At 34.7% G+C, this 15,454-nt stretch overlaps 1 long non-coding RNA gene across 2 annotated transcripts in view; it reads left to right on the forward strand.

The window, feature by feature from the left end:
• Window positions 1–15,454, forward strand: part of LOC122745511 — a 48,212-nt gene that overhangs the window by 13,471 nt on the left and 19,287 nt on the right. The window contains exons 2-4 of one of the 2 annotated variants that reach the window (XR_006355468.1): window positions 7,726–7,791; window positions 12,658–12,767; window positions 13,973–14,046. This is a non-coding gene — a long non-coding RNA (uncharacterized LOC122745511). Of the gene's footprint in view, window positions 1–7,725; window positions 7,792–12,657; window positions 12,768–13,972; window positions 14,047–15,454 lie in introns of those variants that run through there. The other variant, XR_006355469.1, reaches the window with a different exon arrangement.

The raw sequence follows: 15,454 nt of genomic DNA on the forward strand, positions 1-15,454 counted from the left end.
AACTACCGCAATCAAAACTGAAAAAAGAGAATTTACAAGAAATGGAAAAAAATACTATTAGAAACTGTTTTACACAACCCATTGCCCACAAAGCCAACAACTTCAATGAAATAAATGAATATTTTTTAAAATATACATCCAATTTAATGATGCAAGAAAATGAAAATATAGATAACTGATTTCAAAGTCAGAAATTGAATAACCATGCATGAACTTCCAAAGTCAAAAAACAAAAACTTTAGGACCAGATGGATACACAAATTAATTCTATTAAATGAATGGTTTATTCAAAGATTACATAAAATATTTGCAAAAATAGCAAAAGAAGAGATTTTACCAAATTCCTTCATGTGACACAAATATGGTCTTATCTTGATACATAAACTAAGGAGAATCAAATCAGAGGGAAAAACCTATAAGATAACATTTCTAATGAACATAGATTAAAATATAAAATATTAGCAAAGAGACTAAAAAAAAAATCACAAAAAATATATATACCATGACATGATTGGATTTATACTAGGAATGTAAGTTGTTTTTCTATGAGGAAAATTGTAAATTTAATTAACCATATTAATAATAAATCACCAAAATTCATATGATTATATGAATATATGCAGAAATTTTTTGACAAAATATAACACATTTATGTTTAAAAATAAAACACTAGAAAACAAAATGGACCTTTCCTTAAAAATTATTTATATTAACACATATAGATTTACATATACATATATGTAGTTTATATATATATATATGCACATTTATGGACATGTGTGTATCCAAAACTACAGTTATTTGTAAAGGAAATGAGCTAGAATTCTTTCCAGTACAATCAAGGGTGACATAAATGTCGATTGTCACTACTTACCAATAAGACAACAAAAGGAAATTGAGTGGTTAATGAAGTTGATATAGAAGAAATGAATTTATCACTTTTTTCAGATAATATGATGGTGATGTTATATTTAAAGAATAAAGAATTTACTTTAGTCAATTGAAATTAATTCCAAAATTAATAACTTCTTCCATTCTTAATGAAGGGAATTTGTAATTCAATTTGTGATTGAATCTATTACCAATATTGATTGTGTTTTGATAAATTAGTCCTCAAATATTTTAAACATTTTGTATTTTTTTTTTTGGTGAGGCAATTGAGTTTAAGTGACTTGCGCAGGGTCACACAGCTTGTAAGTGTCAAGTGTCTGAGGCCAGATTTGAATTCAGGTCCTCCTGACCTCAGGGCCAGTGCTCTATCCACTGCACCACCTAGCTGCCCCTAGACCTTTTTTTTTTTTTTGCAAGGCAATGAGGGGTAAGTGACTTGCCCAAGGTTACACAGCTAGTAAGTGTCAAGTATCTGAGACCGGATTTGAACTCAGGTCCTCCTGCATCCAGGGCTGATGCTTTATCCACTGGACCATGTAACTGCCCCCATTTTGTAATTATTTTTAAAAGACTTTCCTTTGTCTTATTACCTCTTGGATTTTATTATGTAGAAATGTTTATTTTTATTGGCTTATTTTGTAGACTACAAAGGTCTTTTATTTCTCCAAAATAATTTTTATTATTTATTGAATTTCTTAAAGTATCTCTTTAATAGCAATAAAAGTACAAATTGAATTTGATAGAATCGCAATTTTTATTATATTGGTATGGCCCAATCATGAACACTAATATTCACACAATAATTTTGCTATCCACTTCATTATAAATCACTTTGTGTTCTGTATAATTGTTTTGGATGAGATTTCCTTTTATATTATTATCTTTTGGATTTTATTATTATTACATGGGAATTCTATTTATTTCTGTAGGTTTACTTCATAGCCTGCAACTCTGCTAAAGTTATTAAGTGACTCAATTAAAAATTTTCCTCATTCCCTACAATTTTCTAAGTAATTTTCATGTCATCACAAATAAGCAAACAAATTTTGTACCTATCTTTATGCTTTTAATTCTCTTCTTTTAATTCCTTTTCCATTTGGCCAATTTGGCTTTTCAAGAAATTCTTCCCCTCACTGGCTTTTTGTATCTCTTTTACCATTTGACCTAGTCTTGTCTTTTTCTTTTTCTTTTTTTTTGTGGGGCAATGAGGGTTAAGGGACTTGCCCAGGGTCACACAACTACCAAATGTCAAGTGTCTGAGGCCGGATTTGAACTCAGGTCCTCCTGAATCCAAGGCCAATGCTTTATCCACTGTGCCACCTAGCTGCCCTGTCTTTTTTTTTTAAGGTGTTATTTTCTTCAGTATTTTTTTTGTTTCTCCTTTACCAAACTGTTGCCTTTTTTCATGATGTTCTTGCATCACTCTCATTTATCTTTCCATTTTTTCCTCTACCTCTCTTACTTTATTTTCAAAGTCCTTTTTGAGTGCTTCTATGGCCTGAGACCAATTCATATTTTCCTTGGAAGCTTTGGGTATAGGAACTTTGACTTTGTTATCTCCTTCTGTGGGTGTATTTTGATCTTCCTTGTCACCATAGGAACTTTCAATGATCAGAATTTTTTTCTGTTTGTTCATTTTCCCACCCTTTTGACTTTTAACTGTTTGTTAAAATGGGGCACTACTTCCAGGGTAGAGGGCACACTGTCCCAAGCTTCAAGTGGTTTGTGCAGTTGTTTTCAGAGATACTTCTGGGGATTTGTAAGTTTTTAGTTCTTCCAAGGTGGTATGATTTAAGGAGAGGCATGTTTATCTTTCTCCTGGCCTGTGCTCTGGTCTGCAAGCAAGAACAGGCTTGCTTTTCTGCCCTGGAACTATGAACAGAATCCCACTCCACTGTGGTTGCAAGCTCTGGCATGCTTGTGCTCCTCTGTGGCCTGGGACTACCATCCAAGACTGTGACCTGGATTGGAGTATGGGCAAAACAACAGAGTCCTGCTTCAGTGCTAGCAAAGGGATACCTGTAATCCCCTTCTAGCTGATTGTTTGACCCCTTACCATCTGTGGGCTGAGTTCCAGAAGCAGTCGCTGCTGCTTCTGATTCTGTGGCTTCCGAGGCCTGTTCCTAGTTTGCTGGGGCTGGGTCTACACTGGTGAGGCCTGCACTGGACTGCACTCCCCTCTCACCCTGGTGCAACAGACCTTTCCTGCTGACCTTCTAAGTTGTCTTTGGCTGGAAAATTATTTCACACTGTCCTTTTGTGGGTTCTGCTGCTCCAGGAATTGTCTTATGGCATTATTTGAAGGTATTTGGAGGGGTCTTGGGGAGAGCTCAGGTAAATTACTGCCTGTTCTCTGCCATCTTGGCTCTACCACCTGTCTTCCTTGTTTTCTGAGAATATAATTGTGCATAATAGTTTCTGATCATTTTTTTATTTCTTCCGGTTTTGTTGTGATTTCACCTTGTTCATTTGTTATTTTGTTCATTTGACTTTGTCCTCTTTTTAATTAGTTTGTCTAAAGATATATCAATAGAGTTAGTTTTTTCAAAGAACCAGCTTTTCTATAATTGTTTTGTTTCAAATTTATTGATTTGTCATTGAATTTTCAGTATGTTCTCTTTTTCTGTTTATTTTGTAATTTTTTTTTCATTTGTTGGCTTTCCAACATTTAGAAATGCATATTCTTCATTAATCCTCTTCTTTTCCCATCTGGTGATGCCTTTTTAGGGGACACAATTTACCCCCTCAGGACTACTTTAGCTACATCCCCAAAATTTTGGTATGTTCTTTCATCGTCATTTTCATTTACATAATTATTGTTTCAATGATTCATTCTTTGATCCACTTATAATTTAGGATTATATTGTTGCATATGTCTTTGGATCTGTATTTTTTGCCTATATGCTATGAACATATTACATTTTTTCTTACATTATTCTCTATAAGGCATATGTTTGCTTTTTCTGCCTATTTGTGTTTATTTGTGATATCTCTGTGCCCTAATTCATGATTGATCTTTATAAAAATTCCAGGTAATTCTAAGAAATATGTATATTCTTCAAGAATCCCATTTAGAACATATCATGAATCTTTTAACTATAGTTTCTTTAGAAGTTTTTTTCAATCCTTTTGATTTTGTGGTGTTAGATTTATCAAAAACTTACAGTGGGACATTACATTTTCCTATTATTGTGTTATTTTCTTTGCCTTCTTATAATTCAGTTTTATAAATTTAAAGTATAAGGCATTTGAAACATATAATCTTAAAATTAATATTTGTTTGTTCCCTTTCTTTCCAATCAACATAATGGAATTTACTTGTTAATCTCTACTTATATTGTGAATTTTCAGTTTTTCTTTGTCTGATAAATAGAATTGCAATTTCTGCTTTTGTTGATTCATCTGAAGTATATGCAGTGCTCTCAAATTTACCCTACATATGTGTGTATATACATATGTATTTGCTTTCTGAGTGTTTCTTATAACTAACAGATTGTAGAGTTTTGTTTTCTTTTCTAATTTTTCTTTTTCTTTTCTTTTTTTCAATTCACCCTTTTTAAAGTTACTGTTTATTTCTGAAAGCAGCTCTTAATTCAAATCAAAAGCAGTTCCTGAGTAACTGCAGTAAACAGTGTCTTTTTTAAAAAATGTACATTTTTTGCAATTCAGCTTGTTTTTGTTCTGCCTTAATTTACCTCCCAGTTTTCAAGTTTACCGACAGCTCCATAATGTGCAAATTCAATAGCATCAGCTCCCAAGTCCAGTGACTGCAGACATCCCTGCAGCATCATCTGGGTGATGAGTGAGCTGCTCAGGGTGTGTTCCCACAACTGCTGCAGAGAGCATGCCAGGGACCAAAGCCTCCAACACCCAGAGCTCCTTCATGTCTTTTTTAGCAGAGATGCTGCAGACAGCCTACAATAAACTCCACACATGGCAGTCCCGGCGCCTGCTAAAAAAGACTTTCTTTTCTTTTATTGGATTGTTTAATCCATTCACATGTAAAATTATGAGATTTGGGTTTATAATTTCCTCCATTTTTCTCTAATTTTGCTTTTCTTTGAATTTGGAGAATTTGTTGTTGTTATTATACTTCTTTAAAGACAGTATTCGACTCCTTGGTTATTTTTGCTTAATCTACTTTAAGGCAATCCTATTCTCACACATTTCATTCCTTTCACTCACAAGTCTCCTCTCCTGCCACTTGTCACCCCTTTCCCTGGTTTTGGACTTTTACTTATATAACAGGGATTTGGAGTATGCCCAGACTCCCTAAAATGGAGGCATACACTAGAGACTTGCTTCTGGGAAAAGGCATTTTGTGTTGTCTTACTATATAGGTGGGAGCCATCTCTTTTCATTGCTTACATAACTGGAACTGCCTGCATCTTTACATATGACTGAGACCCAGTTCCTTTCTTTCTAGAGGCATCCAGAGATGAAGAATTCATTAATTCACAGCAGATACACAATGTAGTAAGCTGGAGGGAAAGGTCTCAGGACCTCTTCCCTTTTCCTTAGGCCTTCAGACCCTAAGATAAGGGCTCAAAGTTTTGGTCTCATTTCAGAGAGAACAGAGAGAGCAAAGATAAAAGCCAAGGATGAAGCACAGGACCTATTGTTTAGGGAGGAACAGGAACCAACAAAGAAAGAAAATTTAATAAGAAGAAATTGAAGAGAAGAAATTAAAACTGAAAAGAATGGGCAATTTAGCATAGTAGTATACATCATTAGTCCTTGCTGCTGGCTGAATTCTAAGCTGCAGCAGGGGTGAAACTGATTTGGTGCCCATTAAATACATGGAGAGAGAGAGAGACAGATCTATATCCAGTTAGCTAGCTAGCTATAGCCTCCATCTGGGGGGCTCCTGGGAGTGGAAGGCCACCAGGATGGCTGGCAATGGGTGAACCAATTCAAATCTTAATAACAAACAAATAAAAAAACTGCATCAGATCTTACTATCTTCTCAGGTTTTTTATATTGTTCATATTTGTTATTTCATATGGTGCAATAATATTTCATTCTATTTACATGCCATAATTTATTTACCAATCCTCCAGTTACTGGACACTCTTTATTTCTAGTTCTTTTCTACCACAACATTGAAACTATGAATATGATGATATTTATGTATCCCCACATCCTTGATTTACTAGATATATATTCCTAGTTGTAGGATCTCTGGGTTAAAGGGTATGAGTATCTCAGTCACTTTGTTGAAGAGTTCCAGATTGTTTCCCAGAAAAATTGAACCAAGCCATAGCTCTATTAAAAGTGTGACCCTCCAAAACTGACTATTTTTGTCCTTTGTCATCTTTGCCAACTTGTCAGTTGTGAAGTGAAACTTTGGAGATGTTTTAATCTTCATTTCTCTTATTATCAGTGATTTGGAGCAATCTTTCATACAGTTTAATACTTTGCAGCACTTTTGGAACTGTTTTGATATAACTTTTAAGAGATATTTGAGGGGGGCATCTAGGTGGTATAGTAGTAAACCTCCAGTCCTGGATTCAGGAGGACCTGAGTTCAAATCCAGACTCAGACACTTGACACTTGCTAGCTGTGTGACCCTGGGCAAGTCACTTAACCCTCATTGTCCCGCAAAAGGGAGAGAGAAAGAGAGGTGAAATAAAGTTTTCCCCTGATTTTTAGTTTCCTTCATTATCCTAGTTGCATTGATTTTGTTCATGAAAAAGGTTTTCATATAATTAAAATTGTATCTTTTATCCCATACAGTCCCAGTAGATAGAGGTATATAACAGAAAAAAATTATTTAGTTTCAAGTCAGAAAATCTGTTTTCAAATGTAACTTCTTCCTGTGTAAAACTGGAAAAGACACTTAATCACTCTGTGCCTCAGAGTCTTTATCTGTTAAATGAGGGAGTTGTATTAGATGGCCACTAATGTCCTTTCCAAGTCTATGTCTATGATTCCATGACATATATCCTTTTTAATATGCAGAATTATTCTTCTATTTATAATTTTGAAAGGTAACTTCATCTAAATTCTCCAGTTAGATTTAAAAATGGCTTTTTTACTTATCCATTTGGAATTTATTGTAGTATATGGTGCAGATCTGTTGTTCTAAACCTATTTTTTGCCAAACTACTTTTGAGTTTTTTCAGCAGTTCTTACAAAAAATGGAAGTTTTCCCCTAAGGAATTTATGTTCTTGCCTAAATTAAATAACTTGTTTACTAAGTTCAGTTGTTTCTGATTCTTATTTAGGCATCCTATTTCCATGATTTACTTCTCTATTTTCAAGCAATACCAAAACATGCTATTTATTATGGTTTTTAATATTAGTTGAATTCTGAAAGTACTATTCCTTCATCATTAATATTTTCATTGTTCCCCTTGTGATGATTTACCTTTTTTAAAATGAATTTTATCCAGTTCTATAAATTATTATTTGAATGGCACTAAACTTGTAATTGAGGTAGTGTCATTATTGTCCCCACCAAAAATAAGCAATGAATATCCTTTAAATTATTTGTCTTAATAAACTTCTGTAAAGAAACTTTTAAAATTGTATTTATGTTTTGAGTGTATCTTTGTGATATTGACTCATGATATGGATTTCAACTTTTTTGTTGTTGTTGTTTTGTTTTGTTTTTGTTTTGTTTTTTAGTGAGGCAATTGGGGTTAAGTGACTTGCCCAGGGTCACACAGCTAGTAAGTGTTAAGTGTCTGAGGTCAGATTTGAACTCAGGTACTCCTGACTCCAGGGCCGGTGCTCTATCCACTGTGCCACCTAGCTGCCCTGGATTTCAACTTTTTAAAAGGCACATGTTAAGCCTGCTATCCCTAACCTCATTTCTCTCCTCCTCCCCAGGTTCCTGCAGTCCTCCCATTAACCACCCCTGCGGCCAAGGCAATGGCAACCACAGAAGTACTCAAGGTTGGTAAGAAATTCTATAAGGGTAAAACAAAAGAAGTCTATGAATTGTAGAATAATCCTGGGAAAGTCATCTTGCAGTCTAAAAACTAGATTACACCAGGCAGTGCAGCTAGAAAAAAAATTACCTGGAAAGAAAAGCTGCAATCTCAAACAAAATCACTAGCTGTATTTTTGAATCTTTACAGTAAGCAGGTATCAAAACTGCTTTCACCAAAAAAAAAAAAATGTGGTGAGACAGCTTTCATTACACTTCAATATGAAATTATTCCAATTGAATGGGCATGTAGAAAATTGCAACTGGTTCTTTTCTCAAAAGAAATCCTGGTATCAATGAATACAAGTTCTATCCACCTAAAATGGAGTTGTTTTTCAAGGGTGATGCCAACAGTGATCCACAGTGGTCTAAGAACAGCTTATTGCTGCAAAATGGTGTTTTGCCAGATTTAACATGGGTCAAAATGAAGTGGATGTCATGAATTGTTTCACACAGACTATTTTTGAAATATTGGAAAGATCCTGGTTACCTCAGAACTATACATTGGTTCACATAAAGACTGAATTTGGTGTTGGCATGAGTACAAAATAAATTTTTTCATGCTCATGTTATTGACGATACCTGGAGGCTCTGGCCATCTGGTAATAAAACCCAAAAGAAAACAATAAGTCTTATCAGGACCTTAAGGAAGTAACTTCTGAAGGCCTCCAGATGGTAAAGGAAATTTTCAAATAGGTTATAACAAGAGTGGAGTTGCTTCAAAAAGTGGAAAGTCCTTGCAGAGTAGTGGTATTGATGGGCTCAACTTCTGATCTGGGTCATTATGAAAAAAATTAAAGTTTGTGGAAATTATGGGATTTCACGTAAACTTCAAGTAACATCTGCCCATAAGGAACCAGATTAAAGCATACTATGAAAAAATGGTCTTCCTACTGTATTTGTGAAAGTAGCTGGCAAATGTAATGGTTTGGGATTGGTGGTGTCTGGCAACAATACATATCTTGTAATTAGGCAACTTTCCTCCCTTACACCTGATTGAGGAGCTCAGCATATATGGTTCTCATTTCAAATATCAATTGGTCTTGTCTGTTCAACTATCCTTTCACTTTAGCTTAATTTGCAGCCCAGATATTTGGATTAAATGACCATTTAAGGCCTAAATTTGAGGAAGTATATTAAATACATGGGTTTCCTTGAAGTGGATAAAAAAAAATTTAGAGAATGTAGTTTAGAAGAAGAATGCACTGCATTTTAAAAAGTGGAAAACAAAAAGATTATTATTTAGCTTTAAAAAACATTATAGCTAAAGCAAGAGAAAATATGATTCTCAACTAATCATAAAAAATACTAATAAAATTTCTTGGTTTTTTAAAAAAGCACATATCAAACTAATATATTGTTAGTAGAGTTGTAAAATGATACAACCATTTTAGAAAGTGATTTACAATTAAAATAATAAAACAAATAAAGTGACAAAAATGTGATTTTTTTGAATCAGAGATTCTATTGCTTGGCTTATACCCCAAGGAAGCCATCAATAAGAAAAAGTGTCCATATATGCCAAAATATTAATGGCAGTAATTTTTTTCAATAGCAAAGAATTAGAAACAAAATCCATGAATTGGGGAATGGCTAAACAAATTGTGATATGTGAATGTAAAAGAATTTTACTGTGCTATAAGAAATGATGTGTGTGATGAATATGAAGAAGCATGGAAAGATTTATACAAACTTGTGCAGAATGAAGTAAGCAGAGCCAAGAAAACAATATACACAATATAAAGCAGAAAGAAAAATGATGCACCAAAAATCAAAAGTAAATGGTATGATAAAGATCAAACAGGATTTGAACAAAGAGAGATGATAAGATACCTACAACCTATCCCTTCGTGGCTGTTGGAGGTCCACAGGTGTTACACATTGCACATCTTCAGACTTTTTCAATGGATTGATCAGTTGTGCTACCATTTTTTGCTTTCTAAAAAATATGATTTGTCATTTGGGATGGGTCTCTGGGAGGGGAAAGAGAAGGGGCATATGGGATTACCATGGTTATATTAGAAAGAAAATAACAAACTTATTTTTAAATTTAAAAAATTAAAAAGAAAAAGGCCCAAATGTGTCTAGATAATTGGTGTTAGTCTGAGTGTGCTTAATTGTTTCCATCAGCTCTAGCCCTCACCAGCTATGCTCAAATTGTTACTGTCTAGTCCCCCTGTTCTGTTTGGGCAAAAGAGGGAATGAAATAAGCATCTATCAAGAATGAAATATGTCCCAGACACTGTGTTCAGTGCTTTACAAATATTATCCCATTTGATGCTCACTACAACCCTGTGAGGTAGGTATGATTATCCCTATGTTATAGTTAAGATAACTCAGACGTAGGGGCTAAGTGACTTGCCCAGAGTCGCATGGTTAGTGTCTGAGGCCATATTTGAACTTAGGTCATAACACCAATTGACTTTTCCAAAATGATATTTACTTCAAGGATATATCACGGGGGCAGCTAGGTGGCACAGTGGATAAAGCACTGGCCTTGGATTCAAGTTCAAATGTGACCTCAGACACTTGACACTTACTAGCTGTGTGACCCTGGACAAGTCACTTAATCCTCATTGCCCCGCAAAAACAAACAAACAAAAATTCAATGTAAGGATATATCACGAGCAAACTAGAGCTATTTCCCAAAAAACCTTAGAATTATATACTCCCTATGTTACTTCAGATATAGCTCAGTTCCATTACACTGAGTACTGGTCTCTTGGGCTGGTTCATTTCACCTGATCTACCTAACACCCTGGGAAGACTCAACTTGGAGAATAAACCAAAAGTGATATTGATAACCTACCTAAACTGATTCATCAATAATTAACTTCTGCCCACATCTTCCCCATCCCAGTGATGTTAATCTCCAGATGTTTGGACTAGCATTGTCTGTAAATTAATTTACTATATATTGTCAATTTCGATATATTGGTAAGGCCCAACAATAAGAAATTAATGTCTCTCCAATTATATATCTTTATTTCTGTAAAGTCTATTTTGTAATTTATGTTCCATTAACTTTAAATAGAATTTTTAAAGTATTAGTGGGGGGGGGATGATTTGTCTCCTCTTGCTTAAAAAGTAATAAAACATTTCATTTCCCCTGTTTTTATGATTTTCATGTTTTTTTCTTGGCTCACTTCACTTTCAAGCTCTCTTGCGCACACTAGCTCATGTCAGTGTCATTTTAGGACACATTGATATGTATGGAAATGTAAGGGCTTCTGAGGCATAGATTTCCTTGCCACTTTCATGCTTACATATGTATGTGTGTGCCTACTGCTTCTAAATTGAATAAGAGAAGGGAAATTTTTTTTTTAATGTGGCATCTTATGGAATGTTAGCAAGGTTTCACAGATGACCAAATTTCACTAAAATTGTCAGTAAGTACTTTGTCATGTTAATTCTATAACAATTATGTTTTCTGTCCCTTGATACTTATGAGCATTAGTGAGAGTTAGTCATGAATTTCTCTCTAAATTTAACCCCATGGGGCAGCTAGATGGCACAGTGGATAAAGCACCAGCCCTGGATTCAGGAGTACCTGAATTCAAATCCGACCTCAGACACTTAACACTTACTAGCTGTGTGACCCTGGGCAAGTCACTTAACCCCAATTGCTTCACCAAAAAAAAATAAAATAAAATAAAAAATAAAAAAATAAATTTAACCCCAAATACAACATGATTACTATTTTTATTTAAGTGAATGACATAGAATACAAATTCAAGAATTTCTTTTATACTGTATGTTTAAAATTTAATTTTTCAGAAAATAGATAGTAAACCATGCATTGTAATAGATCTTTTTAGAAATCTATCTTTAAGTACAAAATGACAAAAGTGTCCAGACAGTACATAGTTTCTATTTGCATTAATTACTTAGAAATTGTTTTTGTGTGTCACAGCCATTCTATCACAGTATTACTAACCAGAGAATTTTATATATTCAATCCCAGATAAGTGTGTGTGTCTACCAACTATTCTTTTTTTTTGGGGGGGGGGAGCAATGAGGGTTAAGTGACTTGCCCAGGGTCACACAGCTAGTAAGTGTCAAGTATCTGAGGCCAGATTTGAACTCAAGTCCTCCTGAATCCAGGCTGGTGATTTATCCACTGCGCCACCTAGCCCCCCCTCCATCTACTTTTAATGTATAGTTCTACTTTCTCTTGCCTCTTGAAACCTAAGGATCACAATGCTTTCTTGAGAATATGTTCTTCTCAAACCTCTTTCACCTAACTACTAGTAAAGTGAACAAAGGCTACAATCTTAATTCCTTAAAACTTTGTTCTTTGTATAGGATAAGAGGCCAGAAAGATACTAGAACCAAAATGAACCTGAATTCTAAGCAGCCAAATATTACTGAATTCAATGATGAAGCACTAATATGAAAGGGAGGCTTCATGGAACACATCTCTCTCCTAGCTAACCTATGTTTAGGATTGTGTGAGGGGCAGGGTACTGCTGGCAATTAATTTTGTTCACTTTAGAATTAACATCCAGTTAGCCAGTTACTGCTGATATTTTTTAACCCAAAGCATATTCTAATTGAATTTTTACCTTTTAATAATTAGAAAAATATAAAAGTAGAGAGACAGATATTAAAGAAGATAAACTGATTTTGTAGACAAACTGACTTGTTGAAGATCAAATGACTACAGCATATTTAAGGTTACAGTCCTCTTTTTCATCTTATTCTCTACTGCAGTAGAAGCTCCTCCTCCCCTGGTTGCCATGGTAACACTATATTTGGCTGCTGGGTCTGTCGTAAGTTATTGAACTGAGACTGGCTTTTGGTTTAGCAGATAATTAGGTTCTGTCTCACAGGTTCATTTTCCTGAGACTGGGATGTGAATATGACCTACAGCTGCCCTCAATTTCAGTGTCACAGAAAAAAAAAAAATTAACCCTTCCTGAGCTCTCCACAGACCTGACTGGTAGGTATATGAGTTTCTTTCATTGTCATGTTCATCACAGCACATTGTAGTGAATGTAGATGATGATTTCTCAGATCCCTATTTATCTTAATCTTTAATTCCAGACTGAGAAAAATGATGCATAATGTTGCATGTCTAACATATACTGAAGGGCTGTTTTCATGGCCAAATACATATTGATAATTTGCTATATATAAATTTATCAGTTGAATAGGTTGTACTGCTTGATCAGTGGTGCTCTAAGTTAGGCTAAAAAAGCATGTTTTCCAGAAATTAGAGATCAGAGATATTTGTAGAAAACATATTAAATAATAATTTAAGCACAATCCTTTCCTCTTCTCTTCAGTGCAACAGCAACCACAAAAAAGAGAGACTTTCCATTATCACATCTACATCATGGTACACTCTAATGGACACTTACATCTTTATTGACACTTTACTATTTATCATAAAAATGCTAACATTTAACAACTATGCCAACAAATTTAATAAGCTCTATTCTTGAAATTGAGAAAATTATCAATTCTTAAAGTTTGGCTTTGTGGTAAGATTTGTTTGAACTATAACTTTTGTTAGTGGCAAAGACTAGTTGAACATGTCAAAGAGATAGTTAATTTACAACTAGTGGATTCATAACTATCTTGCAATTTACTTACATATTTTATATTTTTCCCAAAGAAAGAGGCACCAAAAAACTTGTTAATTACCAGAGACCCAGCCTTAAAGTCAGAAAGACCTGAGTTCAAGTGCTATCTCTGACTGTACTGATTACATGAAACTGGGCAAATTGCTTAACCTCTCAGGGCTACTACACACCTTTCTTGGCTAAAAATTGTGAAGCAGTGCTAATCTACCCTTCTACAGGGAGTTTCCTTATCAAGAATTCTCTATACCAATGAAATTACAAACATACTTTTAAAAATAACAATAATTCCTACAATAACATAAGCTTCTTAAAGTCAGAGCCTGTATCCCTGGAGCTTGGCACAGTTAAAGCTTAATAAATGTGTGCTGCTGAAGTGTTGACCAATGGAGAAATATGAGGTTAATTGGTAAGAATGTGTTGGGGTGGGGGGGGGAACAATAGGAAATAGCCTTAAGGCAATTTTTATTTGAATTTTTTGCATAAGTTATTTGGACCCTTACATTAAAGGTAAAAAAAGAACACCAGAGCAGAACTGAAATCTGTTCAACTTAAATTGCAGAATAGGACCTGAGAAATTCCAGAGCTGAATTGGCTGGTGAATCCCGTGAAAGTGGTAGTAGAAATTTCAAAAAGCAAGTAAATTTTTCTCCCTTTCTTTGACTAGCAAGATATAGTATATATATAGATATATAGATATATATTATGTATATGTATATTTACATAATTCACATTTGGTCTTGTGTCTTAATACAAATGAGTGTATGCTGGGGAGCCTTGAGAAGAATGCATTCAAACTCTAAGTGGAGCAATATCTCTGATGGAGGAAAAATGGAGAGTTACTAAAGTTCTTGTTGAGGAAGGGAGAAAGGGATATCAAGGTGGTAGAATTGTTGAGGTTTGGGGGAGGGATAAAGTTACTGTAGAAGAAAATCATGGGACAGCTAGGTGATATAGTGGATAAAGCACTGGCCCTGGATTTAGGAGGACCTGAGTTCAAATCTGGCCTCAGACACTTGACACTTACTAGTTGTGTGACCCTAGGCAAGTCACTTAACCCTCATTGCCCCGCCAAAAAAGAAAAAAAGAAAAAAAAAAAGGAAGTCACCATTTGCATTTGGAGGCATGAGACCCAAGTTTAGAAGGGGAATGGTTTCCTCACACTTATCAGATTGGCTAAAATGATAGAAGGGGAAAATGACAAATGTTACAGGGGATATGGAAAAATTAGGACACTAATACACTGTTTGTGAAACTGTGAACTGATCAAACATTTTGGAGAACAGTCTGAAATTATGCCCAAAGAGTTATAAAAGTGTATATACCCTTTGATCCAGCAATTCCACTATTAGGCCTGTTTCCCAAGATGATCAGAGAAAAAAGAAAAGAATGTATTTGTTCAAAAATATTTATAGTACTTCTCTTTGTGGTTGCAAAGAACTGGACGTTGAGAGGATGCCCATCAATTGGGGAATGGCTAAACAAGGTGTGGTATGATCGTGATGTTATACTACTGTGTTTTAGGAAATAATGAGCAGGTTGGTTTTAGAAAAACATGGAAAGACTTGTATGAAATAATGAATAATGAAATTAGCAGAACCAAGAAAACATTGTATATAGCAATAGCAGTATTATTCAAAGAGCACCTGTGAACGACCAAGTTATTCTGAGTATTATAAATACTCAATCTTACAAAGGACCTATGAAGGAAGATGCTATCCACGCCAGAGAAAAAACTGATAAATAGAAGTATGCATAGTATGGTTTTACATGTATTTATAAATCTATGTCAAATGGTTGCCTTCTTTAGTACAGGGTGGGAAAGGAGGAAAGAAGACAGTTTGTAACTTAAAATGTAACCAAAAGGGGCAGCTAGGTGGCACAGTGGATAGAGCACCGGCCCTGGAGTCAGGAGTACCTGAGTTCAAATCCAGCCTCAGGCACTTAACACTTACTAGCTGTGTGACCCTGGGCAAGTCACTTAACCCCAATTGCCTCACTAAAAAACAAAACAAAACAAAAAAAACTAAAATGTAACCAAAAA

This window comes from Dromiciops gliroides, chromosome 3 (genome assembly GCF_019393635.1).
Source record: "Dromiciops gliroides isolate mDroGli1 chromosome 3, mDroGli1.pri, whole genome shotgun sequence".
Lineage (NCBI taxonomy): Eukaryota > Metazoa > Chordata > Mammalia > Microbiotheria > Microbiotheriidae > Dromiciops > Dromiciops gliroides.